General features: G+C 36.9%; 1 pseudogene; it reads left to right on the forward strand.

The window, feature by feature from the left end:
- Positions 1 to 426: 426 nt before the first annotated feature.
- LOC149744264 (KANTR integral membrane protein pseudogene) lies at positions 427 to 25,160 on the forward strand (annotated as a pseudogene).
- Positions 25,161 to 25,496: the final 336 nt, after the last annotated feature.

Genomic DNA, 25,496 nt, shown 5'->3' on the forward strand with positions numbered 1-25,496 from the left:
AATTCAGTTTTGTGTTTTTGTTTGTTTGTTTCTGGGGTTGGGAGTGGAATGTGGGGTAGGAAGGTGGGAGAGAGAGGTGGACTGGCACGGAGGTTCAGTCTAGTTTATTTGACTGGAAATCTTTCTTTTTTTTAACCTGGAGATTAATCAGAGAGGCAGTCTCACTGCAGAAAGCAGAGTGGCCTGCAGAAAAGTCAAACCCCACAGGCTGAAGATCATGGCCCAGGCTATGCAAGGGTTATTTAACATCACTAGGGAGTGATTGCTTAGTTTTTCTGAGACTTAGAGGGGCATGGGTCAAATGGGGCTTCAGTTGACACCCCTCCACTGCCAGGTCTGAGGTGACCCACACAAACCATGTTATTGTAAGGCTTGCAGGAGATAATGAATGTGAGATTGCTTTATAAACAGTACAGTCCACCCGTGATGGGCTATGGGGATCTGGGTAAGCCTTTTCTTTAGCAGGCTTAATGCTTGGGAGGTTCTCACTGCCTGGTAAATATTTTCTAAGCCTGGTCTGTCCTCTCGGGGTTGCCAGAATAGCCCAGGGCTACTCTCCACTACCGTCAAACTTCTCCCACTTCCCTGGCCCAGATTTCAGCTTGGTTCAGCCTCTGCAGAGGGACAGGGAGAGGGGAAGGAGTGTATTTGTGTTATGGAGCTTGGCTTCAGTCGTCAGTCATTGGACCCTCGCTACTACTAGGAAGGATATGAAGAATGCAGATTAAGTCTTTCTTACTGACATGGTAACTGAGGCTGAGCATAGGGAAGAGACTTACCTGAGTCTCACACTAGTAATTTATCTGTGGAACTTGGATTTAAACCCAAGCGTAATCGACTGAGGAACTCTACAAGGCACTCTACCTATCTCGGCCTCAGTTTCCAACAGGAAAAATGGGACTGACAGTAGAAATCACTCTAGATGGATGTTGGGAGGATTCAGTGCACCATTGGTATACTCAACAAATGGCCATTATTATTGTCATCCACAGAGTGGTTGAGACTTCCACAGGGCATGGACCTACCATGCTTCCCTTAGTTCACATCTAAGCAAGGACAGCATTGAGAGATTGGGGAGAAGGCTCAGAGCAGTTTGGACTTTCCTGCCTATTGGCTCTCAATTCAAGCTTCGCATTCTGGGCTCTGAAAAGAGCATCCTTCCACCAACCCATCCTTACCTACCTCCCTGAACTCCTTGGAGCCTTAGTGATGCCAGCACTTGTGCCTTGGACAAGAAAGGAGCCCTGTGTCTTTTCCATCCATCTTCATCATTGTGATGGGCTTTTGTAATTGCAAGGCCAGACACCCTGGAGAATTAGCACTACTAGGCTCTGGGCCTACCCCAAAGTATCGTAGTGGCGTCAGGACCAAGGAGTGTTTTGGAGAAAGGTTAAGGTTCTTTCATGGGAATGTTAATAGGGCAAATACTTGGAGTGGTGGAGGGCCAGGGCTCTGTACCCACCCTGCCCCCAAGGTAAGCTGCCCATTTCTGGGTTAGGAGAACAATAGAAATGAAGAAAGTCTAGGGCTTTGAGATGGAGGCAAAAATACAATACACTGGAGAAACAGGCTTCTTGTGCATTCAAAGGCATCCTCAACTCTGGGAGAGAGAAGGTATGTGTACGGAAGCAAGCAAGAGCTAGTGCTTAATGCCAAGATCCCAAACTTAAGAAGGATATGTCAGGGAGGGGTTTTACAGAAGAGAGAGGAGGAAGACAGAGAGGCCAATCAAAAATGAGGAGACTACAAACCCAACACTTGTATTAAAGGAGCCTCAGACTGAGACTGAAAGGATTAGGGTAGGCTGATTCTCTGAAAGAAAAAGAGAAATGCAAGTCCCGGCTATCTTCTTAGGGAAAGAAAATCAGAAACCCAGTTCACAAAACATGTACTCTAGGCCAGAACCAGTGCTTGTTCCTTTCCAGTGTGAACTCCCACTAAGGTCATTACAATCAAAAGGAGTAGATGGTATCAGCCCTGTTTTACAGTGGGTGGGGGGAAGGAGGTGAGAATGGAGACTCAATGAGGTTTAGCAACAGGCCCAAGGTCAAACATCCAGTAAGAAGCAGCCAATAAATCACTAGTGTGGCCATAATGTTCATGCAGGGTCTAGGGATCAGGACTTGGAGAATTCCTGACAATTCTATAACAACAAGCCCAGTCGTTATGCCCATATTCACTGAACACAGGATAAAAAGGAAAATTGGCACAAACTATAATGGGAGAGATTTAGATTAGTTCCAAAGAGGAACATGTGCACTATGAGGGCCAGGAAGCACTGTGGTGGGTAAACTAGTTGATGAAAGAAACATGGAGTGTGGCCTTTTTCATAACTCTAGGTGGCATTCTGTGAGGGATTGTTTCAGAACAGGTTGGCTTTGAAGCCAATATAGAGTCACATTAGTGACTGACGTTTGATTTTGTAGTGAGCATTTTCACTCTAAAAGGTTTGCTTTTACTGTGACCTGCCTTCAGTCCCGTTTCATTATTCTCTCCCATTTGAAAATACCTCTCACATTATCTCGCCTTAGTATTTTTTGCTCGTTCTCTCACTGGATAATTTCTCCACTGCATTTTCATTCTCTCCTAAACACCTAAACTTCATTATCCTTCATCTAACCAAACTGAGGCCTGTGAGCTAATAATGGTGTATACATATTTTGTATATATATACACATATACATATGAATTAAATAATTATATAACTTTATGAATTATATAAGATTTATAAAATAATTAATAAAATTTATTTTTAAATCAGTTTTAGGTTCACAGTAAAATTGAAAGTACAGAGAGTATACCCCTGGTCCCCTCCTATCCGCAACATTCCCCACTATGCAGTGGTACAATTGTTACAATCAATGAACCTACTTTGATGCATCATTATCTCTTAAGTCCATAGTTTTTATTAGGGTTCACTCTTGGTATTGTACATTTTATGGGTTTTGATATGCATCCACTATTGTAGTATCCTACAGAATACTTTCACTGCCCTAAATATCCTCTGTGCTCTGCCCATTCATCCCTCCTTGCCCCTAACCCCTGGCAACCACTGGTATTTTTACTGTCTCCATAGTTTTGCATTTTTCAGAATGTCACAGAGTTGGAATCATACAGTATGTAGCCTTTTTAGATTTTCTTCTTTCACTTTAATATACATTTAAGTTTCCTCCATGTCTTTCATGGCAGGGTAGCTCTTTTTTTAAAATCACTGAATAATATTCCATTCTCTGGGTGTACCAAGGTTTATTTATCCATTCACCTACTGAAAGACATCTTATTTGCTTCTAAGTTTTGGCGATTATGAATAAAGCTGCTATAAATACCTGTGTGCAGGTTTTGTGTAGATAAAAGTTTTCAATTAATTTGGGTAAATACCAAGAAACATGACTGTTGGATCACACGATAAGAACATGATTAGTTTCAAAAGAAACTACCAATCTGTCTTCCAAAGTGGCTGTGTGATTTTGCATTCCTACCAGCAGTGAATGAGAGTTTCAGCTGCTACACATCCTTGCCAGCATTTGGTGTCAGTGTTTTGGATTTTGGCCATTCTAATAGGTATGTTGTGGTAACTCATTTTTGTTTTAATTTGCAATTCCCTAATGACAAATGATGTTGAACATCTTTCATACACTTACTTGGCATCTGAATATCTTCTTTGTTGAGGAATCTGTTCAGATCTTTTGCCCATTTAAAAAATCGGAGTGTTCATTTGCTTATTGTTGAGTTTTTCTTATATTTTGGATAAAAGTCCTTTATAAGATGTGTCTTTTGCAAATATTTTCTCCAAGTCTGTGGATTGTCTCCGCATTCTCTTGACCTAGACTTCTGCAAGTTTTTCTTTCATAGATCATACCTTTGGTGTTGCATCTAAAAATTCATTGCCATAACAAAGGTCATATAAGTATTCTCCTATGTTATCTTCTAAATGTTTTATAAAGTATTCAATTTTATATTTACATCTCTTATTCACTTTGAGTCAATTTCTGTGAAGGGTGTAAGGTCTGTTTCAATTTTTTTGCGTGTGAATGTCCAGTTGTTCCAGTACCATTTGAGCAAAAGCTTATCTTTGCACCACTGTATTGCTTTTGCTTCTTTTTCAACAATGAGTTGACTATATTTATGTGCTTCTATTTCTGGGCTCTGTATTCTGTTCCATTGATCTACTTGTCTATTCTTTCACCAAAGCCATACTATCCTGATTTCTGTAGCTTTATAATAAGTTTTTAAGTGGAGTAGTTCAGTCCTCCAACTTTGCTCTTCTTCAGTATTTTCTTGGGTATTCAGGGTCTTTTTTTCTCACCATGTAAACTTTAGAATCAGTTTGTTGTTATCTACAAAATAACTTACTGGGATTTTGATTGGCTTTGTTTTGAATCTATAGACCAAGGTGAGAAGTGACATGTTGTCAATATTGAGTGCTTCTATACGTAAATATGGAATACATCTCTATTTATTTAGTTTTTCTTTGATATATTTAATGAGAGTTCTGTAGTTGTCCTCATAGAGATCTTGTACATACTATGTTAGATTTATACCTGATAATTTAATTTTGGGGATGATAATGTAAATGGTAATGCATTTTTGTTTTATTAAATTTTTTTTTCTCAATTTCAGTTACTTTCCTTATTTAAATCTTTTTTTTTAACATCTTTACTGGAGTATAATTGCTTTACAACATTTTGTTAGTTTCTGCTGTACAAAAAAGTGAATCAGCTCTATGTATACATATATTCCCATAACCCCTCCCTCTGGAGTCTCCTGCCCACCCTCCCTGTCCCACCCCTCTAGGTCATCACAAAACACCGAGCTGATCTCCCTGTGCTATGCAGCAGCTTTCCACTAACTATAAATTTTACATTTGGTAGTGTATATATGTCAATGCTACTCTCTCACTTCGTCTCAGCTTCCCCTTCCCGCAGTGTCCATAAGTACGTTCTTTACATTTGCATTATTTTTTACGTCTTTTTTGGAGTATAATTGCTTTACAATGGTGTGTTAGTTTCTGCTTTATAACAAAATGAATCAGTTATATATATACATATGTTGCCATACCTCTTCCCTCTTGCGTATCCCTCCTTCCCACCCTCCCTATCCCACCCTTCCAGGAAGTCACAAAGCACCGAGCTGATCTCCCTGTGCTATGCGGCTGCTTCCCACTAGCTATCTACTTTACATTCGGTAGTGTATATATGTCCATGCTTCTCTCTCGCTTTGTCACAGCTTACCCTTCCCCCTCCCCATATCCTCAAGTCCATTCTCTAGTAGGTCTGTGTCTTTATTCCTGTCTTACCCCTAGGTTCTTCATGATAGTTTTTTCTTAAATTCCATATATATGTGTTAGCATATGGTATTTTTCTTTCTCTTTCTGACTTACTTCACTCTGTATGACAGACTCTAGGTCTATCCACCTCATTATAAATAGCTCAATTTCATTTCTTTTTAAGGCTGAGTAATATTCCATTGTATATATGTGCCACATCTTCTTTATGCATTCATCCAATGATGGACACTTAGTTTGTTTCCATCTCCGGACTATTGTAAATAGAGCTGCAATGAATATTTTGGTACATGACTCTTTTTGAATTATGGTTTTCTCAGGATATATGCCCAGTAGTGGGATTGCTGGGTCATATGGTAGTCCTATTTGTAATTTTTAAAGGAACCTCCATACTGTTCTCCAGAGTGGCTGTACCAATGCACATTCCCATCAGCAGTGCAAGAGGGTTCCCTTTTCTCCACACCCTCTCCAGCATTTATTTTTTCTAGATTTTTTGATGATGGCCAATCTGACTGGTGTGAGATGATATCTCAATTTACTTTTGATTTGCATTTCTCTAATGATTAATGAAGTTGAGCATTCTTCCTTGTGTTTGTTGGCAGTCTGTATATCTTCTTTGGAGAAACGTCTATTTAGGTCTTCTGCCCATTTTTGGATTGGGTTGTTTGTTTTTTTGTTATTGAGCTGCATGAGCTGCTTATAAATTTTGGAGACTAATCCTTTGTCAGTTGCTTCATTTGCAAATATTTTCTCCCATTCTGAGGGTTGTCTTTTGGTCTTGTTTATGGTTTCCTTTGCTGTGCAAAAGCTTTGAAGTTTCATTAGTTCCCATTTCTTTATTTTTGTTTTTATTTCCATTTCTCTGGGAGGTGGGTCAGAAAGGATCTTGCTGTGACTTATGTCACAGAGTGTTCTGCCTATGTTTTCCTCTAAGAATTTGGTAGTTTCTGGTCTTAAATTTAGGTCTTTAATCCATTTTGAACTTATATTTGTGTATGGTGTTAGGGAGTGATCTAATCTCATACTTTTACATGTACCTGTCCAGTTTTCCCAGCAGCACTTATTGAAGAGGCTGTCCTGTCTCCACTGTACATTCCTGCCTCCTTTATCACACATAAGGTGACCATATGAGCATGGGTTTACCTCTGGGCTTTCTATCCTGTTCCATTGATCTATCTTTTTTGTGTGTGTGTACCAGTACGATACTGTCTTGATTACTGTAGCTTTGTAGTACAGTCTGAAGTCAGGGAGCCTGATTCCTCTAGCTCCGTTTTTCGTTCTCAAGATTGCTTTGGCTATTCGGGCTCTTTTGTGTTTCCATACAAATTGTGAAATTTTTTGTTCCAGTTCTGAGAAAAATGCCAGTGGTAGTTTGATAGGGATTACATTGAATCTGTAGATTGCTTTGGGTAGTAGAGTCATTTTCACAATGTTGATTCTTCCAATCCAAGAACATGGTATATCTCTCCATCTATTTGTATCATCTTTAATTTCTTGCATCAGTGTCTTATAATTTTCTGCATACAGGTCTTTTGTCTCCTTAGGTAGGTTTATTCCTGGATATTTTATTCTTTTTGTTGCAATGGTAAATGGGAGTATTTTCTTGATTTCACTTTCAGATTTTTCATCATTAGTGTATAGGAATGCCAGAGCTTTCTGTGCATTAATTTTGTATCCTGCTACTTTACCAAATTCATTGATTAGCTCTACTAGTTTTCTGGTAGCATCTTTAGTATTCTCTATGTATAGTATCATGTCATCTGCAAACAGTGACAGCTTTACTTCTTCTTTTCTGATTTGGATTCCTTTTATTTCCTTTACTTCTCTGATTGCTGTGGCTAAAACTTCCAAAACTATGTTGAATAAGAGTGATGAGGGTGGGCAACCTTGTCTTGTTCTTGATCTTAGTGGAAATGCTTTCAATTTTTTACCATTGAGGGCGATGTTGGCTGTGGGTTTGTCATATATGGCCTTTATTATGTTGAGGAAAATTGCCTCTATGCCTACTTTCTGCAGGGTTTTTATCATAAATGGGTGTTGAATTTTGTTGAAAGCTTTCTCTGCATCTATTGAGATGATCACATGGATTTTCTCCTTCAATTTGTTTATATGATTTATCACATTAATTGTTTTGAATATATTGAAGAATCCTTGCATTCCTGGAGTAAACCCCATTTGATCATGGTGTCTGATCCTTTTAATGTGCTGTTGGATTTTGTTTGCTAGTGTTTTGTTGAGGATTTTTGCATCTATGTTCATCAGTGATATTGGCCTGTAGTTTTCTTTCTTTGTGACATCCTTGTCTGGTTTTGGTGTCAGGGTGATGGTGGCCTCATAGAATGAGTTTGGGAGTGTTCCTCCCTCTGCTATATTTTGGAAGAGTTTGAGAAGGATAGGTGTTAGCTCTTCTCTAAATGTTTGATAGAATTCTCCTGTGAAGCCATCTGATCCTGGGCTTTTGTTTGTTGGAAGATTTTTAATCAGAGTTTCAATTTCAGTGCTTGTGATTGGTCTGTTCATATTTTCGATTTCTTCCTGATTCAGTCTTGGCACGTTGTGCATTTCTAAGAATTTGTCCGTTTCTTCCAGGTTGTCCATTTTATTGGCATAGAGTTGCTTGTAGTAATCTCTCCTGATCTTTTGTATTTCTGCAGTGTCAGTTGTTACTTCTTTTTCATTTCTAATTCTATTGATTTGAGTCTTCTGCCTTTTTTTCTTGATGAGTCTGGCTAATGTTTTATCAATTTTGTTTATCTTCTCAAAGAAGCAGCTTTCAATTTTTTTGATCATTGCTATCATTTCATTTCTTTTTCATTTATTTCTGATCTGATTTTTATGTTTACTTTCCTTCTGCTAAATTTGGGTTTTTTTTGTTCTTCTCTAATTGCTTTACGAGCAAGGTTAGATAGTTTATTCGAGATGTTTACTGTTTCTTAAGGTAGGATTGTATTGCTATAAACTCTCCTCTTAGAACTGCTTTTGCTGCATCCCATAGATTTTGGGTCGTCGTGTCTCCATTATCATTTGTTTCTGGGTATTTTTCGATTGCCTCTTTGATTTCTTCAGTGATCACTTAGTTATTAAGTAGTGTATTGTTTAGCCTTCATGTGCTTGTATTTTTTACAGATCTTTTCCTGTAATTGATATCTAGCCTAATAGCGTTGTGGTCAGAAAAGATACTTGATACAATTACAATTTTCTGAAATTTACCAAGGCTTGATATGTCACCCAAGATATGATCTATTCTGGAGAATATTCCATGAGCAATTTTGAAAAATGTTTATTTTGTAGTTTCTGGATGGAATGTCCTATAAATATGTTAAGTCCTTCTTGTTTAATGTATCATTTAAAGCTTGTGTTTCCTTATTTATTTTCATTTTGGATGATCTGCCCATTGGTTAAAGTGGGGTGTTAAAGTCCCCCACTATGAATGTGTTACTGTCTATTTCCCCTTTTATGGCTGTTAGTATTTGCCTTACATATTGAGGTGCTCCTATGTTGGGTGCATAAATATTTACAATTGTTATATCTTCTTCTTGGATCGATCCCTTGATCATTATGTAGTGTCCTTCTTTGTCTCTTTTAATAGTCCTTATTTTAAAGTCTATTTTGTCTGATATGGGAATTGCTACTCCAGCTTTCTTTTGGTTTCCATTTGCCTGGAATATCTTTTTCCATCCCCTTACTTTCAGTCTGTATTTGTCTCTAGGTCTGAAGTGTGTCTCTTGTAGACAGCATATATAAGGGTCTTGTTTTTGTATCCATTCAGCCAATCTGTGTCTTTTGGTGGGAGCATTTAGTCCATTTACATTTAAGGTAATTATCGATATGTATGTTCCTATTCCCATTTTCTTAAGTTTTTTGGGTTCGTTATTGTAGGTCTTTACCTTCTCTTGTGTTTCTTGCCTAGAGAAGTTCCTTTAGCATTTGTTGTAAAGCTGGTTTGGTGGTGCTGAACTCTCTCAGCTTTTGCTTGTCTGTAAAGCTTTTAATTTCTCCATCAAATCTGAATGAGATCCTTGCTGGGTAGAGTAATCTTGGTTGCAGGTTTTTCTCCTTCATCACTTTAAATATGTCCTGCCAGTCCCTTGTGGCTTGCAGAGTTTCTGCTGAAAGATCATCTGTTAACCTTATGGGGAATCCCTTGTGTGTTATTTGTTGTTTTTCCCTTGCTGCTTTTAATATGTTTTCTTTGTATTTAATTTTTGACAGTTTGTTTAATTTGTGTCTTAGCGTGTTTCTCCTTGGATTTATCCTATATGGGACTCTGTGTGCTTCCTGGACTTGATTAACTATTTCCTTGCCCATATTAGGGAAGTTTTCAACTATAATCTCTTCAAATATTTTCTCAATCCCTTTCTTTTTCTCTTCTTCTGGAACCCCTATAATTCGAATGTTGGTGCATTTAATGTTGTCCCAGATGTCTCTGAGACTGTCCTCAGTTCTTTTCATTCTTTTTTCTTTATTCTTCTCTGCAGTAGTTATTTCAACTATTTTACCTTCCAGGTCACTTATCCATTTTTCTGCCTCAGTTATTCTGATATTGATCCCATCTAGAGTATTTTTAATTTCATTTATTGTGTTGTTCATCGTTGTTTGTTTCATCTTTAGTTCTTCTAGTTCCTTGTTAAATGTTTCTTTCATTTTGTCTATTCTATTTCCAGGATTTTGGAATATCTTTACTCTGATTATTCTGAATTATCTTTCAGGTAGACTGCTTATTTCCTCTTCATTTGTTAGGTCTGGTGGGTTTTTATCTTGCTCCTTCATCTGCTGTGTGTTTTTTTGTCTTCTTATTTTCTTTTCTTACTGTGTTTGGGTTCTCCTTTTTGAAGGCTGCAGGTTCGTAGTTCCCGTTGTTTTTGGTGTCTGTCCCCAGTGGCTAAGGTTGTTTCAGTGGGTTGTGTAGGCTTCCTGGTGGAGAGGACTAGTGCCTGTGTTGTGGTGGATGAGGCTGGATCTTGTCTTTCTGGTGGGCGGTTCCACGTCTGGTGGTGTGTTTTGGGGTGTCTATGGACTTATTATGATTTTATCCAGCCTCTCTGCTAATGGGTGTGTTGTGTTCCTGTCTTGCTAGTTGTTTAGCATAGGGTGTCCAGCACTGTAGCTTGCTGGTCGTTGAGTGAAGCTCAGTGCTTGTGTTTAGATGGAGATTTCTGGGAGATTTTTACCATTTGATATTATGTGGAGCTGGGAGGTCTCTTGTGTACCAGTGTCCTGAAGTTTGCTCTTCTACCTCAGTTGCACAGCACTGACTCCTGGATGCAGCACCAAGAGCTTTTCATCCACATGGCTCAGAATAAATGGGAGAAAAAGTAGAAAGGAAGAATTAGTAGAAGAAGAAAGAAAGAAAGGAAGAAAGACAGACAGAAAGAAAGAAAGAAAGGAAAGAAAGAAAGAAGGTACAGCAGAAAGAAAGGAGGGAGGGAGGGTGGGAGGGAGGGAGGAAGGAAGGAAGGTAGGAGGGAAGGAAGGAGAAAAAGAAAGAAAGAAAGACGATAAAGTAAGATAAAATATAGTAAAGTTATTAAAATGAAAAATAATTATTAAGGAAAAAATTTTTTTAAAAAAGACAGATGGATAGAACCCTAGGACAAATGGTGGAAGCAAAGTTATACAGACAGAATGTCACACGGAAGCATACACATACACACTCACAAAAAGAGGAAAAGGGGAAAAATCATAAATCTTGCTCTCAAAGTCCACCTCATCAATTTGGGATGATTTGTTGTCTAAAGGAGGGAAGGAAGGAAAGAAATAAAGGAAGAAAGAAGATAAAGTAAATTAAAGTTATTAAAATAAAAAATATTTATTAAGAAAAAAAAATTTTTTTTAAATGTACTGATAGACCCCCTAGAACAAATGGTGGAAGCAAAGCTATACTGACAAAATCTCACACAGAAGCATACACATACACACTCACAAAAAGAGGAAAAGGGGAGAAAGCATAAATCTTGCTCTCAAAGTCCACCTGCTCAATTTGGGATGATTCGTTGTCTATTCATGTATTTCACAGATGCAGGGTACATCAAGTTGATTGTGGAGCTTTAATCCACTGCTTCTGAGGTTGCTGGGAGAGATTTCCCTTTTTCTTCTTTGTTTTCACAGCTCACAGGGGCTCAGCTTTTGATTCGGCGCCGCCTCTGCTTGGAGGTCGCCGGAAGGCATGTGTTCTTCGCTCAGACAGGACGGGGTTAAAGGAACAGCTGCTTTGGGGGCTCTGGCTCAGTCAGTCCTGGGGGAGGGTGGGGCACGGAATGTGGGGCGTGCCTGTGGCGCAGAGGCCAGTGTGACGTTGCACCAGCCTGAGGTGCATCGTGTGTTCTCCTGGGGAAGTTGTCCCTGGATCCTGGGAACCTGGCAGTGGCGGGCTGCAAAGGCTCCCCGAAGCGGGGTGTGGATAGTGACCTGTGCTCGCACACAGGCTTCTTGGTGGTGGCAGCAGCAGGCTTAGCATCTCATGCACGTCTCTGGTGTCCATGCTTTTAGCTGTGGCTCGTGCCCATCTCTGGAGCTTCTTTAAGCAGCACTCTTAATCCCCTCTCCACCAGGAAACAAAGAGGGAAGAAAAAATCTATTGCCTTTTTGACAGGTCCAGACTTTTCCCTGAACTCCTACATTTGCATCTTTATCCATGCCATGGCACTAGGTTCATCAGTACCAGTTTTTTAGATTCCATATATATGCATTAGCATACAGTATTTGTTTTTCTCTTTCTGACTGACTTCACATGGTATGACAGACCACCACCTCACTTCAAATAACTCAATTTCGTTTCCTTTTATGGCTGAGTAATATTCCATTGTATATATGTGACACACCTTCTTTATCCTTTCACCTGTTTATGGACACTTAGGTTGCTTCCATGTCCTGGCTACTGTAAGTAGTGCTGTAATGAATATTGTGGTACGTGTCTCTTTTTGAATTATGGTTTTCTCAGGGTATATGCCAGGTAATTGGATTGCTGGGTCTTATGGTAGTTCCATTTTTAGTTTTTTAAGGAACCTCCATACTGTTCTCCATATTGGCTTTATCAATTTACATTCCCACCAACAGTGCAAGAGGGTTCCCTTTTCTCCACACCCCTTCATCATTTACTGTTTCTAGATATTTTGATGATGGCCATACTGAGTGGTATGAGGTGATACCTCATTGTGGTTTTGATTTGCATTTCTCTAATGATTAGTGACATTGAGCATTCTTTCATGTGTTTACTGGCAATCTGTATATCTTCTTTGGAGAAATGTCTATTTAGGTCTTCTGCCCGTTTTTGGATTGGGAGGCTTGTTTCTTTGATATTGAGCTGCGTGAGCTACTTGTATATTTTGGAGATTAATCCTTTGTCAGTTGCTTCATTTGCAAATATTTTCTCCTATTCCCAGGGTTGTCTTTTTGTCTTGTTTATGGTTTCCTTTGCTGTGCAAAAGCTTTTACGTTTCCCTAGGTCCCATTTGTTTATTTTTATTTCCATTATTCTAGGAGATGAGTCAAAAACGATCTTGCTGTGATTTATGTCATAAAGTGTTCTGCTTATGTTTTCCTCTAAGAGTTTTATAGTGTCTGGCCTTACATTTAGGTCTTTAATCCATTTTGAATTTATTTTTGTGTATGGTGTTCGGAAGTGTCCTAATTTCATTCTTTTACATGTAGCTGTCCAGTTTTCCCAGCACTGCTTATTGAAGAGGCTGTCTTTTCTCTATTGTATATTCTTGCCTCCTTTGTCAAAGGTAAGGTGATCATAGGTGTGTGGGTTTATCTCTGGGCTTTCTATCATGTTCCTGTGATCTATGTTTCTGCTTTTGTGCCAGTACCATACTGTCCTTATTACTGTAGCTTTGTAGTATAGTCTGAAGTCAGGGAGCCTGATTCCTCCAGATCCGTTTTCCTTTTTCAAGATTGCTTTTGCTATTCGGGGTCTTTTGTGTTTCCATATAAATTGTTAAATTTTTTGTTCTAGTTCTGTGAAAAATGCCAGTGGTAGTTTGGTAGGAGTTTCATTGAATCTGTAGATTGCTTTGTGTAGTATAGTCATTTTCACAATGTTGATTCTTCCAATCCAAGAACATGGTACATCTCTCCATCTGTTTACATCGTCTTTGATTTCTTTAATCATTGGCTTTTTGTTTTCTGCATACAGGTCTTTTGCCTCCTTATGTAGGTCTATTCCTAGGTATTTTATTCTTTTTGTTGCAATGGTGAATGGGATTGTTCCTGAATTTCTCTTTCAGACTTTTCATCATTAGTGTATAGGAATGTAAGAGATTTCTGTGCATTAATTTTTTATCCTGCTACTTTACCAAATACAGGTAATACATTTGTAAATTTCAAATTCCACTTGTTTACTGCTGGTGTATACAACAGTGATTGAGTTTTGTATATTAATCTTGTATACTGCAATCTTGCTACAATCACTCATTAGTTGCAGGAGTTATTATTATTATTTCAGTTTTTTTACATAGACGATCATTTCGTCTGCAAAAACTTTTTATTTGTTTGCCTCCAGTTTGTATAAGTTTTCCACTTTATATGTATTCCTGCATTAGCTAGAACTTACAGTATGATGTTGAAAACCAGTGGTGGAAGGGTACATTGGTGCCTATTCTTGATCTTAGTGAGAATGCTTCTAGTATCTCACAATTAAGCATGATTATTTTTAACATCTTCATTGGAGTATAATTGCTTTACAATGGTGTGTTAGCTCTGCTTTATAATAAAACAAATCAGTTATACATATACATATATCCCCATATCTCCTCCCTCTTGCATCTCCCTCCCACCCTCCCTATCCCACCTCTCTAGGTGGTCACAAAGCACAAAGCTGATCACCCTGTGCTATGCGGCTACTTCCCACTAGCTATCTATTTTACATTTGGTAGTATATATAAGTCCATGCCACTCTCTCACTTCGTCTCAGCTTACCCTTCCCCCTCCCCATGTCCTCAAGACCATTCTCTACCTTTGCGTCTTTATTCCTGTCCTGCCCCTAGGTTCTTCAGAACCATTTTTCTTTTTTTTAGATTCCATATGTATGTGTTAGTATATGGTATTTGTTTTTCTCTTTCTGACTTACTTCACTCTGTATGACAGCCTCTAGGTCCATCCACCTCACTACAAATGCCTCAATTTCCTTTCCTTTTATGGCTGAGTAAAATTCCATTGTATACATGTGCCACATCTTCTTTATCCATTCATCTGTTGATGGACACTTAGGTAGCTTCCATGTCCTGGTTATTGTAAATAGACCTGCAATGAACATTGTGGTACATGACTCTTTTTGAATTATGGTTTTCTCAGTGTATATGCCCAGTAGTGGGATTGCTGGGTCATAAGGTAGTTCTAGTTTTAGTTTTTTAAGGAACGTCCATACTGTTCTCCATAGTGGCTGTATCAATTTACATTCCCACCAACAGTACAAGAGGCTTCCCTTTTCTTCACACCCTCTCAAGCATTTATTGTTTGTAGATTTTTTTGTTGATGCCCATTCTGACTGGTGTGAGGTGATACCTCATTGTAGTTTTGATTTGCATTTCTGTAATGATTAATGATGTTGAGCATCCTTTCATGTGTTTGTTGGCAATTTGTATATCTTCTTTGGAGAAATGTCTATTTAGGTCTTCTGCCCAGTTTTGGGTTGGGATTTATGTTTTTTTGATATTTAGCTGCATGAGTTGCTTGCAAATCTTGGAGATTAACCCTTTGTCAGTTGCTTCATTTGCAAATATTTTCTCCCATTATGAGGGTTGTCTTTTTTCTAAGTATGATGTTAACTGTAGTGTTTTGTATATATTTTTATCAATTTGAGGATGTTCCCCTGTATTTCTAGTTTGCTGGGAGTTTTTGTTTTCATGAAGGTGTGTTGAATTTTTTCAAATGCTTTTTCTGTACCTATTTATATGATCATGTGATTTTCCTCCTGTAGTCTGTTGATGTAATGAATTACAGTAATAGATTTTCCAAAACTGAACCAGCCTTGCATACCTGCAGTGAAACTCACTTGGTAATGGTTTATTAGAATTTTTATATTCATTGTTGGATTCAATTTGCTAATATTTTGTTGAAGGCTTTTTTTTTTTTTTTTTTTTGTGGTACACGGGCCTCTCACTGCTGTGGCCTCTCCCGTTGTGGAGCACAGGCTCTGGACGTGCAGGCTCAGCAGCCATGGCTCATGGGCCCAGCCATTCCGCGACACATGGGATCTTCCCGGACCGGCATGTGGGATCTTCCCAGACCGGGGCACGAACCCGAGTACCCCACATCAGCAGGCGGATTCGTAACCACCGCGCCACCAGGGAAGCCCCTGTTGAAGGTTTTTGCATCTATGTTCATTAGAGATATTGGTGTGTAGTTTTCTTTTCTTGTTATCTATTTGTTTGGTGTTGGTTTTGAGGTAATGTTAGTCACATAGAATGAGTTAGGCAGTGTTGTCTTTGCATTTGTCTTTGGAAGAGATTATAGAGAATTGGTGTGATTTCTTCCTTAAATGTTTGGTAGATTTCATCAGTGAACTAATCTGGGCCTGGTGCCTTCTTTTCTGGAAGGTTATTAATTATTCATTCAATTTCTTTAATAGATATATGCCTATTCAGATTATCTATTTCTTCTTGTGTAAGTTTTGGCAGATTGTGTCTTTCAAGAAATTGGTCCATTTATTCTAGGTTATCAAATTTGTGGGCATAGAGTTTATTCATAATATTGCTTTACTATCCTTTAACATTCATGTGATCTATAGTTATGTCCCCTCAATTCATTTTTGATATTAGTAATCTGTGTTCTCTCACTTTTTATCTTTGTTAGCCTAGTTGGAGGCTTATTGATTTTATTGATCTTTTCAAAGAACCAGCTTTTTGTTTCATTGATTTTCTTTATTGTTTTCCTCTTTTCAATTTCCTTGATTTCTGCTCTAACATTTATCATTTCTTTTCTTCTGCTTACTTTGTCTGTATTAACTTTATTGAGGAATAATTGACAAATATAATTGCATATATTTAAAGTGTACAATGTATACGTATAACTGAATCACTTTTCTGTACACCTGAAACTAACACAATATTGTTAGTCAACCATAGTCCAATATAAAATTTTAAAAAATGTACAACGTGATGATTGGATATACATATACATTGTAGAATGATTACTAAGATCAAGATAATTACAGATCTATCACTGCACACAGTTAACATAGTTAACTTTAGTGTGTGTCTGTATGGTGAGAATGATTAATATCATCAGCTTTCAAGTATATATTACTGTATTATTAACTTTAGTCACATGCTGTACATTAGCTCCCCAGAACTTATTCTTATTCCAACTGATAATTTTTACCCTTTGACCTACAATATTCCATTTTCCACTCACCCCAGGCCCTGGCAACCACCATTCTTTTATGTGTTTCTGTGAAATTGGCTTTTTTTTCTTTTAGATTCCACACCTAGGTGGTACCATATACTATTAGTCTTTCTCTGTTTGGCTTATTTCAGTTAGCATAAAAACCACAAGATTCATCTATGTTGTGGCAAATAGCAGGATTTCCTTCATTTTTATGGCTGAATATTATTCCACTGTGTATGAATACCACATATTTCTTTATCCATTTTCCATCAGTGGACAATTAGGATGTATCGATGTCTTGGTTATTGTGAATAATGCTGCGATGAACATGGCGTACAGATATCTCTTTGAGATCGTGATTCTATTTTCTTTGGGTATAAACCCAGAAGTGGAATTGCTGAATCATATAGTAGTTCTATTTTTAATTTTTTGAGGACCTGCCATACTGTTTCCCATAATGGCTGTACCACCAACAGTACACAAGAATCCCTTCTTCTCCCTGTCCACACCAACACTTATCTCTTGCCATTTTGATAATAGCCACCCTAACAGGTATGAGGTGTTATCTCATTGTGGTTTTTATTTGCATTTCCTTGATGATTAGTGATGTTGAATACCTTTTCATGTATCTGTTGGCCATATGTATGGCCATTTGTATGTCTTCTTTGGAAAAATATCTCTTTAATTCCTCTGCCCATTTTTAAATCAGATAGTTTGTATTATTTTCCTATTGAGTTGTATGAGTTCTTTATATATTTTGAACATAATCCCTTAACCAATATATGGTTTGCAAACATTTTTTTGCATTCTGTAGGTTGCCTTTTCATTTTGTTGATTGTTTCTTTCCCTGTACAGAAGATTTTTAGTTTGATGTGTTAGTTCCACATGATTTTTGCTTTGGTTGTGCTTTTGTTGTCATATCTAATAAGTAATTGCCAAACTTAATGTCAAGGAGATTTTTCCTTTACTTTTTCTAGGAGTTTTATGGTTTCAGTTCTTACATTTAAGTATTTAATCCATTTTGAATTAATTTTTGTGAGTGGTGTAAAATAGGGGCCAATTGCATTCTTTTGCATGTAAATATCCAGTTTTCCCATCACTATTTATTGAAGAAACTATTCATTCTTCATGAGTATTATTGGCTCCTTTGTCAAGTATGGTTTTTTAAATTAAATTAAATTTTTATTTTATATTAGAGTATACTTGATTTAAAATGTTGTGTTAGTTTCAGGTGTACAGTGAAGTGATTCACTTGTACATATACATATATCCATTGTTTTTCAGATTCTTTTCCCATATACAGAATATTACAGAACATTGAATAGACTTCCCTGTACTATACAGTGGGTCGTTGTTGATTATCTATTTTATATATAGTAGTGTGTATATGTTAATCCCAACCTCCTAACTTATCCCTTTCCCCCAAATATGTTGACTCTATATTCATGGCTTTATGTCTGGGATCTCAGTTCTTTCCCATTGGTCTCTATAGCTATTTTTGTGCCAGTATTATACAGTTTTGATTAATGTAGCTTTATAACATAGTTTGAAATCAGGAAGTGTGATGCCTCCAGTTTTGTTCTTCTTTCTCAGGATTGCTTTGGCTGTTTGAGGTCTTCTGTGATTAAATACATATTTTATCTTTGTTTTTTCTATTTCTGGGAAAAATACCATTGGAATTTTCATAGGGATTGTGTTGGAAATGTAGATGACTGTGGATAGTGTGGACATTATAAGAATATTAATTTTCATTCTATGAACACAAATTATCTTTCCATTTATTTGTGTCTTCTTCAATTTCTTTCATCAATGTCATAGTTTTTATTGTACAGATTTTTCACTGCCTTGAATAAATTTATTCCTGAACATTTTATTGTTTTTAATGCTATTGAAAATGGGATTTTTTTCTTTACTTCTCTTTCAGATAGTTTGTTTTTAGTGTATAGAAGTATGCCTATGTTTTGTGTGTTGATTTTGTATCCTGCAACTTTACTGAATTCAGTCATTAGTTCTAACAGTTTTTTTGGTGGCTTCTTTATTATTGCCTATAAGTAAGGTACATTTTACATATACAAGATTATGTCTTCTGTAAACAGAAACAATTTTACTTCCTCTTTTTCTATTTGGATGCCTTTTAATTCTTTCTTGCTTTATTGTTCTGGCTCTGAATTCCAGTACTTTCCTGCATATGTGTGGTGAGAGTGGGTACCATCTGATCTTAAAGAAAAAGCTTTCGATCTTTCACCTTTGAGTATGATGTCAACTGTGAGCTCGTTATATATGGCCTTTATTATGTTGAGGTAGATTCATTCCACACTCAATATGTTGAGAGTTTTTAATAATGGAAGATGTATTTTGTCAAATGCTTTTTCTGCACCTATTGAGATGATTATATGGTTTTTATCCTTCATTTTGTTTATGTGGTGTATTGCACTTATTGATTTGTGTATGTTGAACCACCCTTGCATCCCAGGGATAAATCCCACTTGATCATGTGCATGATCTTTTAGTGTAATGTTGAATTCTATTTGTTATTATTTTGTTGAGAATTTTTGTATCTATATTCATCAGAGATTATAGCCTATAATTTTCTTTTAGTGTCCTTATCTGGCTTTGATATCAGGTGATGCTGGCCTTATAAAATGAGTTAGGAAGTGTTCCCTCCTCTTCATTTTCTTCTCAACAGCTTGAAAAGGGTTAATATGATTCTTCTTTAAATGTTGGGAAGAATTCAGCAGTGAAACCATCTGGTTATAGGCTTTTCTTTGTTGGGATGCTTTTGTTTACTGATTCAATCTTGTTACTCATTACTAGTTTGTTTAGATTTTGTGTTTCTTCATGGTTTAGTCTTGGTAGCTATAACTTTCTAGGAATTTATCAATTTCTTCTAGGTTGTTCAATCTTCTGGTGTATAATTGTTTATAATATTCTCTTTTATCCTTTGTATTTCTGTGGTTTCAGTTGCAATGTCACCTCTTTTTTATTTATTTATTTTTGGCTGTGTTTGGTCTTCATTTCTGTGTGAGGGCTTTCTCTAGTTGTGGCAAGTGGGGGCCACTCTTCATCACAGTGTGCAGGCCTTTCACCGTAGCGGCCTCTTTTGTTGTGGGGCACAGGCTCCAGATGCGCAGGCTCAGTAGTTGTGGCTCATGGGCCTAGTTGCCCTGTGGCATGTGGCATCTTCCCAGACCAGGGCTTGAACCCATGTCCCCTGCATTGGCAGGCAGATTCTTCCCTGCACCACCAGGGAAGCCCACAATGTCTCCTCTTTAATTATAATTTTATTTGAGTCCACTCCCATTTTTCTTGATTAGTTTAGCTAACAGATTGTCAATTTTGTTTTCTTTTTTAAAGAACCAACTCTTAGTTTTGTTAATATTGTTTTCCTATTATTAATTTTAATTATGTCTGCTCCGATATTTATTATTTCCTTCTTTCTGCTAATTTTGGACTTAATTTTTTCTTCTTTTTCTAGTTTTTTGAGATGTAAATTTAAGTTGTTTATTTGTGGTCTTTCTTTTTTCTTAATGTAGGCAATTTTCACTATAAACTTCCCTATTAGAACTGCTTTTGGTTTGTCCCATATTTTCAGTATATTGTTATTCCATTTTTGTTTGTTTTAAGGCTATTTTTTCATTGACAAAATGTAAGTTTACTTAAAAGAATCACTGAACCTCCTAGAAACTTTTTGTCATTATATATTCTCTAAAAATATGAACATCAAAATCACCTGCATCTGTAAGATATTTTGCATTCATAAACAGTCCTCCTACTCCAAAAAAGTAGGAACCCTTAATTTAGTCTGCCCCTTATCTTATTAATGAAGAAATTGAAGCTAAGAAAGAAATGGCTCACAAGAGGTGAATGATTTCTAAGACAGTTCCAAGTTCAACTTTCTAAGCCTGGAGGAAGGCAACACAGGATCCCACATCTATATGCATGGACCTCCAGGACACAAAATGGGCCTTTAAATATCATTTTGAAAACAATAATCAAGATAATTTTTGAGTTGCCTTTTGATTTCTTCCTTAAAACATTGGTTGTTCAATACTGTGTTTTTAGTTTCTATGTATTTTTGAATTTCCAATTTTCCTCCTGTTATTGATTTCTACTTTTATACCATTGTGGTGAGAAAAGATATTGGCATAATTTCTATTATTTTGAATTTCTTTAGACTTGCTTTGTCACGTAACATATGATCTAACCTGGAGAGTGTTCTGTGTGCACTTGAGAAGGATGTGTATTCTGCTGCTGTTGACTGGAATTATCTATTCATAATTTCAATAGGTATAGAAATAGCATTTTCTATCTCAACATAATAAAAGCCATATATGAAAAGCCACCAGTGAACATCATACTCAATGGTGAAAGACTGAAGCATGTCCTCCAAGATCAGGAACAAGACATAGTTGCTCACTTTCAACACATGTATTTGACATAGTACTAAAAGTTCTAGCCTGAGCAATTAGGCAAGGAAAAACATAAAAGTCATCCAAATTGGAAAGGAGGAGGTGAAACTCTTCTTTTTTGAAGATTACATGGTTTTATATGTAGAAAACCCTAAAGATTATACAAGAATCTATTAGAACTATAAATGAATTCAGCAAAATATCAGGATACAAAGTCAATGCACAAAATATCAGTTGCATTTCTACACACAAGCAATGAACCATCTTCACCAAAGGAAATTGCAAAACAATTCCATTTACAATAGCATCAAAAAGAATAAAATATTTAGGAATTAACTTAACCAAGGTAGAGAAAGTCTTGTACAATTAAAACTACAAAACATTGCTGAGATAAAATAAAGATCTAAATAAATGGAGACATTCCATGTTTACGGATTAGAAGACTTAATACTATTAAAATACCAATACTACATAAAGTGGTCTACAGATTCAATGCAATACCTATCAAAATCTTAATGACATTTTTTCAGAAATAGAAAAATCCATTCAAAAATTCATATGAAATCTCAAGGGACCCAGAATAGTCAAAACAATCTTGAAAAAGAAGAACAAAACTGGACTACTTCAAAACTTACTATAAAGCCACAGTAATCATAGCAGTGTAGTATTGGTATAAAGACAAACATACAGACCAAAGGAATAGAACATAGAACCCAGAAGTAAACCCTTCCATATATGGTCAAAGGATTTTTGTCAAGGGTTTCAATGGGAAAAGAACAGTCTTTTCAACAAATGGTTCTAAGAAAATTGGATATCCATAAGCAAAAGAATTCAGTTGGACTCTTACCTAACACCTTATGCAAAAAATAACTCAAGATGAATCAAGGATATAAATGTAAGACCTAAAACAGTAAATTTTTTTAAACATCTTTATTGGGGTATAATTGCTTTACAATGGTGTGTTAGTTTCTGCTTTATAACAAAGTGAATCAGTTATACATATACATATGTTCCCATAAGTCTTCCCTCTTGTGTCTCCCTCCCTCCCACTCTCCCTATCCCACCCCTCCAGGCTGTCACAAAGCACCGAGCTAATATCCCTGTGCCATGCGGCTGCTTCCCACTAGCTATCTACCTTACTACGTTTGTTAGTGTGTATATGTCCATGACTCTCTTTCGCCCTGTCAAAACTCACCCTTCCCCCTCCCCATATCCTCAATTCCGTTCTCCAGTAGGTCAGCATCTTTATTCCTGTCTTACCCCTAGGTTCTTCATGACATTTTTTTTTCTTAAATTCCATATATATGTGTTAGCATACGGTATTTGTCTTTTTCTTTCTGACTTACTTCACTCTGTATGACAGACTCTAGGTCTATCCATCTCATTACAAATAGCTCAGTTTCGTTTCTTTTTAAGGCTGAGTAATATTCCATTGTATATATGTGCCACATCTTCTTTATCCATTCATCCGACGATGGCCACTTAGGTTGTTTCCATCTCCAGGCTATTGTAAATAGAGCTGCAATGAACATTTTGGTACATGACTCTTTTTGAATTTTGGTTTTCTCAGGGTATATGCCCAGTAGTGGGATTGCTGGGTCATATGGTAATTCTATTTGTAGTATTTTAAGGAACCTCCATACTGTTCTCCATAGTGGCTGAACCAATTCACATTCTCACCAGCAGTGCAAGAGTGTTCCCTTTTCTCCACACCCTCTCCAGCATTTATTGTTTCTAGATGTTTTGATGATGGCCATACTGACTGGTGTGAGATGATATCTCATTGTAGTTTTGATTTGCATTTCTCTAATGATTAATGATGTTGAGCATTCTTTCATGTGTTTGTTGGCATTCTGTATATCTTCTTTGGAGAAATGTCTATTTAGGTCTTCTGCCCATTTTTGGATTGGGTTGTTTGTTTTTTTGTTATTGAGCTGCATGAGCTGCTTGTAAATTTTGGAGATTAATCCTTTGTCAGTTGCTTCATTTGCAAATATTTTCTCCCATTCTGAGGGTTGCCTTTTGGTCTTGTTTATGGTTTCCTTTGCTGTGCAAAAGCTTTTAAGTTTCATTAGGTCCCATTTCTTTATTTTTGTTTTTATTTCCATTACTCTAGGAGGTGGGTCAGAAAGGATCTTGCTGTGATTTATGTCATACAGTGTTCTGCCTATGTTTTCCTCTAAGAGTTTGATAGTTTCTGGCCTTACCTTTAGGTCTTTAATCCATTTTGAGCTTATTTTTGTGTATGGTGTTAGGGAGTGATCTAATCTCATACTTTTACATGTACCTGTCCAGTTTTCCCAGCACCATTTATTGAAGAGGCTGTCCTTTCTCCACTGTACTTTCCTGCCACCTTTATCAAAGATAAGGTGTCCATATGTGCGTGGGTTTATCTCTGGGCTTTCTATCCTGTTCCATTGATCTATCTTTCTGTTTTTGTGCCAGTACCATACTGTCTTGATTACTGTAGCTTTGTAGTATAGTCTGAAGTCAGGGAGCCTAATTCCTCCAGCTCCTTTTTTCGTTCTCAAGATTGCTTTGGCTACTCGGGGTCTTTTGTGTTTCCATAGAAATTGCGAACTTTTTTGTTCTAGTTCTGTGAAAAATGCCAGTGGTAGTTTGATAGGGATTGCATTGAATCTGTAGATTGCTTTGGGTAGTAGAGTCATTTTCACAATGTTGATTCTTCCCATCCAAGAACATGGTATATCTCTCCATCTATTTGTATCATCTTTAATTTCTTTCATCAGTGTCTTATAATTTTCTGATTACAGGTCTTTTGTCTCCTTAGGTAGGTTTATTCCTAGATATTTTATTCTTTTTGTTGCAATGGTAAATGGGAGTGTTTTCTTGATTTCACTTTCTGATTTTTCATCATTAGTATATAGGAATTCCAGAGATTTCTGTGCATTAATTTTGTATCCTGCTACTTTACCGAATTCATTGATTAGCTCTACTAGTTTTCTGGTAGCATCTTTAGGATTCTCTATGTATAGTATCATGTCATCTGCAAACAGTGACAGCTTTACTTCTTCTTTTCCGATTTGGATTCCTTTTATTTCCTTTTCTTCTCTGATTGCTGTGGCTAAAACTTCCAAAACTATGTTGAATAAGAGTGGTGAGGGTGGGCAACCTTGTCTTGTTCCTGATCTTAGTGGAAAGGCTTTCAGTTTTTCACCATTGAGGATGATGTTTGCTGTGGGCTTGTCATATATGGCCTTTATTATGTTGAGGAAAGTTCCCTCTATGCCTACTTTCTGCAGGGTTTTTATCATAAATGGGTGTTGAATTTTGTCGAAAGCTTTCCCTGCATCTATTGAGATGATCATATGGTTTTTCTCCTTCAATTTGTTAATATGGTTTATCACATTGATAGATTTGCGTATATTGAAGAATCCTTGCATTCCTGGAATAAACCCCACTTGACCTTGGTGTATGATCCTTTTAATGTGCTGTTGGATTCTGTTTGCTAGTATTTTGTTGAGGATTTTTGCATCTATGTTCATCAGTGATATTGGCCTGTAGTTTTCTTTCTTTGTGACATCCTTGTCTGGTTTTGGTATCAAGGTGATGGTGGCCTTGTAGAAGGAATTTGGGAGTGTTCCTCCCTCTGCTATATTTTGGAAGAGTTCGAGAAGGATAGGTGTTAGCTCTTCTCTAAACGTTTGATAGAATTCACCTGTGAAGCCATCTGGTCCTGGGCTTTTGTTTGTTGGAAGATTTTTAATCAGAGTTTCAATTTCAGTGCTTGTGATTGGTCTGTTCATATTTTCTATTTCTTCCTGATTCAGTCTTGGCAAGTTGTGCATTTCTAAGAATTTGTCCATTTCTTCCAGATTGTCCATTTTATTGGCATAGAGTTGCTTGTAGTAATTTCTCATGATTTTTTTTAATTCTGCAGTGTCAGTTGTTACTTCTTTTTCATTTCTAATTCTATTGATTTGAGTCTTCTCCCTTTTTTTCTTGATGAGTCTGGCTAGTGGTTTATCTATTTTGTTTATCTTCTCAAAGAACCAGCTTTTAGTTTTATTGATCTTTGGTATCGTTTCCTTCATTTCTTTTTCATTTATTTCTGATCTGATTTTTATGATTTCTTTCCTTCTGCTGGCTTTGAGGTTTTGTTGTTCTTCTTTCTCTAATTGCTTGAGGTGCAAGGTTAGGTTGTTTGTTCGAGATGTTTCCTGCTTCTTAAGGTGGACTTGTATTGCTATGAACTTCCCCCTTAGAACTGCTTTAGCTGCATCCCATAGGTTTTGGGTCATTGTGTCTCCATTGTCATTTGTTTCTAGGTATTTTTTTATTTCCTCTTTGATTTCTTCAGTGATCACTTCATTATTAAGTAGTGTATTGTTTAGCCTCCATGTGTTTTTATTTTTTACAGATCTTTTCCTGTAATTGATATCTAGTCTCATGGCGTTGTGGTCAGAAAAGATACTTGATGCAATTTCAATTTTCTTAAATTTACCAAGGCTTGA

Source organism: Delphinapterus leucas, chromosome X (genome assembly GCF_059928025.1).
Source record: "Delphinapterus leucas isolate spDelLeu-1000000601 "Yukka" chromosome X, BTC_Dleu_Yukka2, whole genome shotgun sequence".
In the NCBI taxonomy this organism is placed as follows: domain Eukaryota; kingdom Metazoa; phylum Chordata; class Mammalia; order Artiodactyla; family Monodontidae; genus Delphinapterus; species Delphinapterus leucas.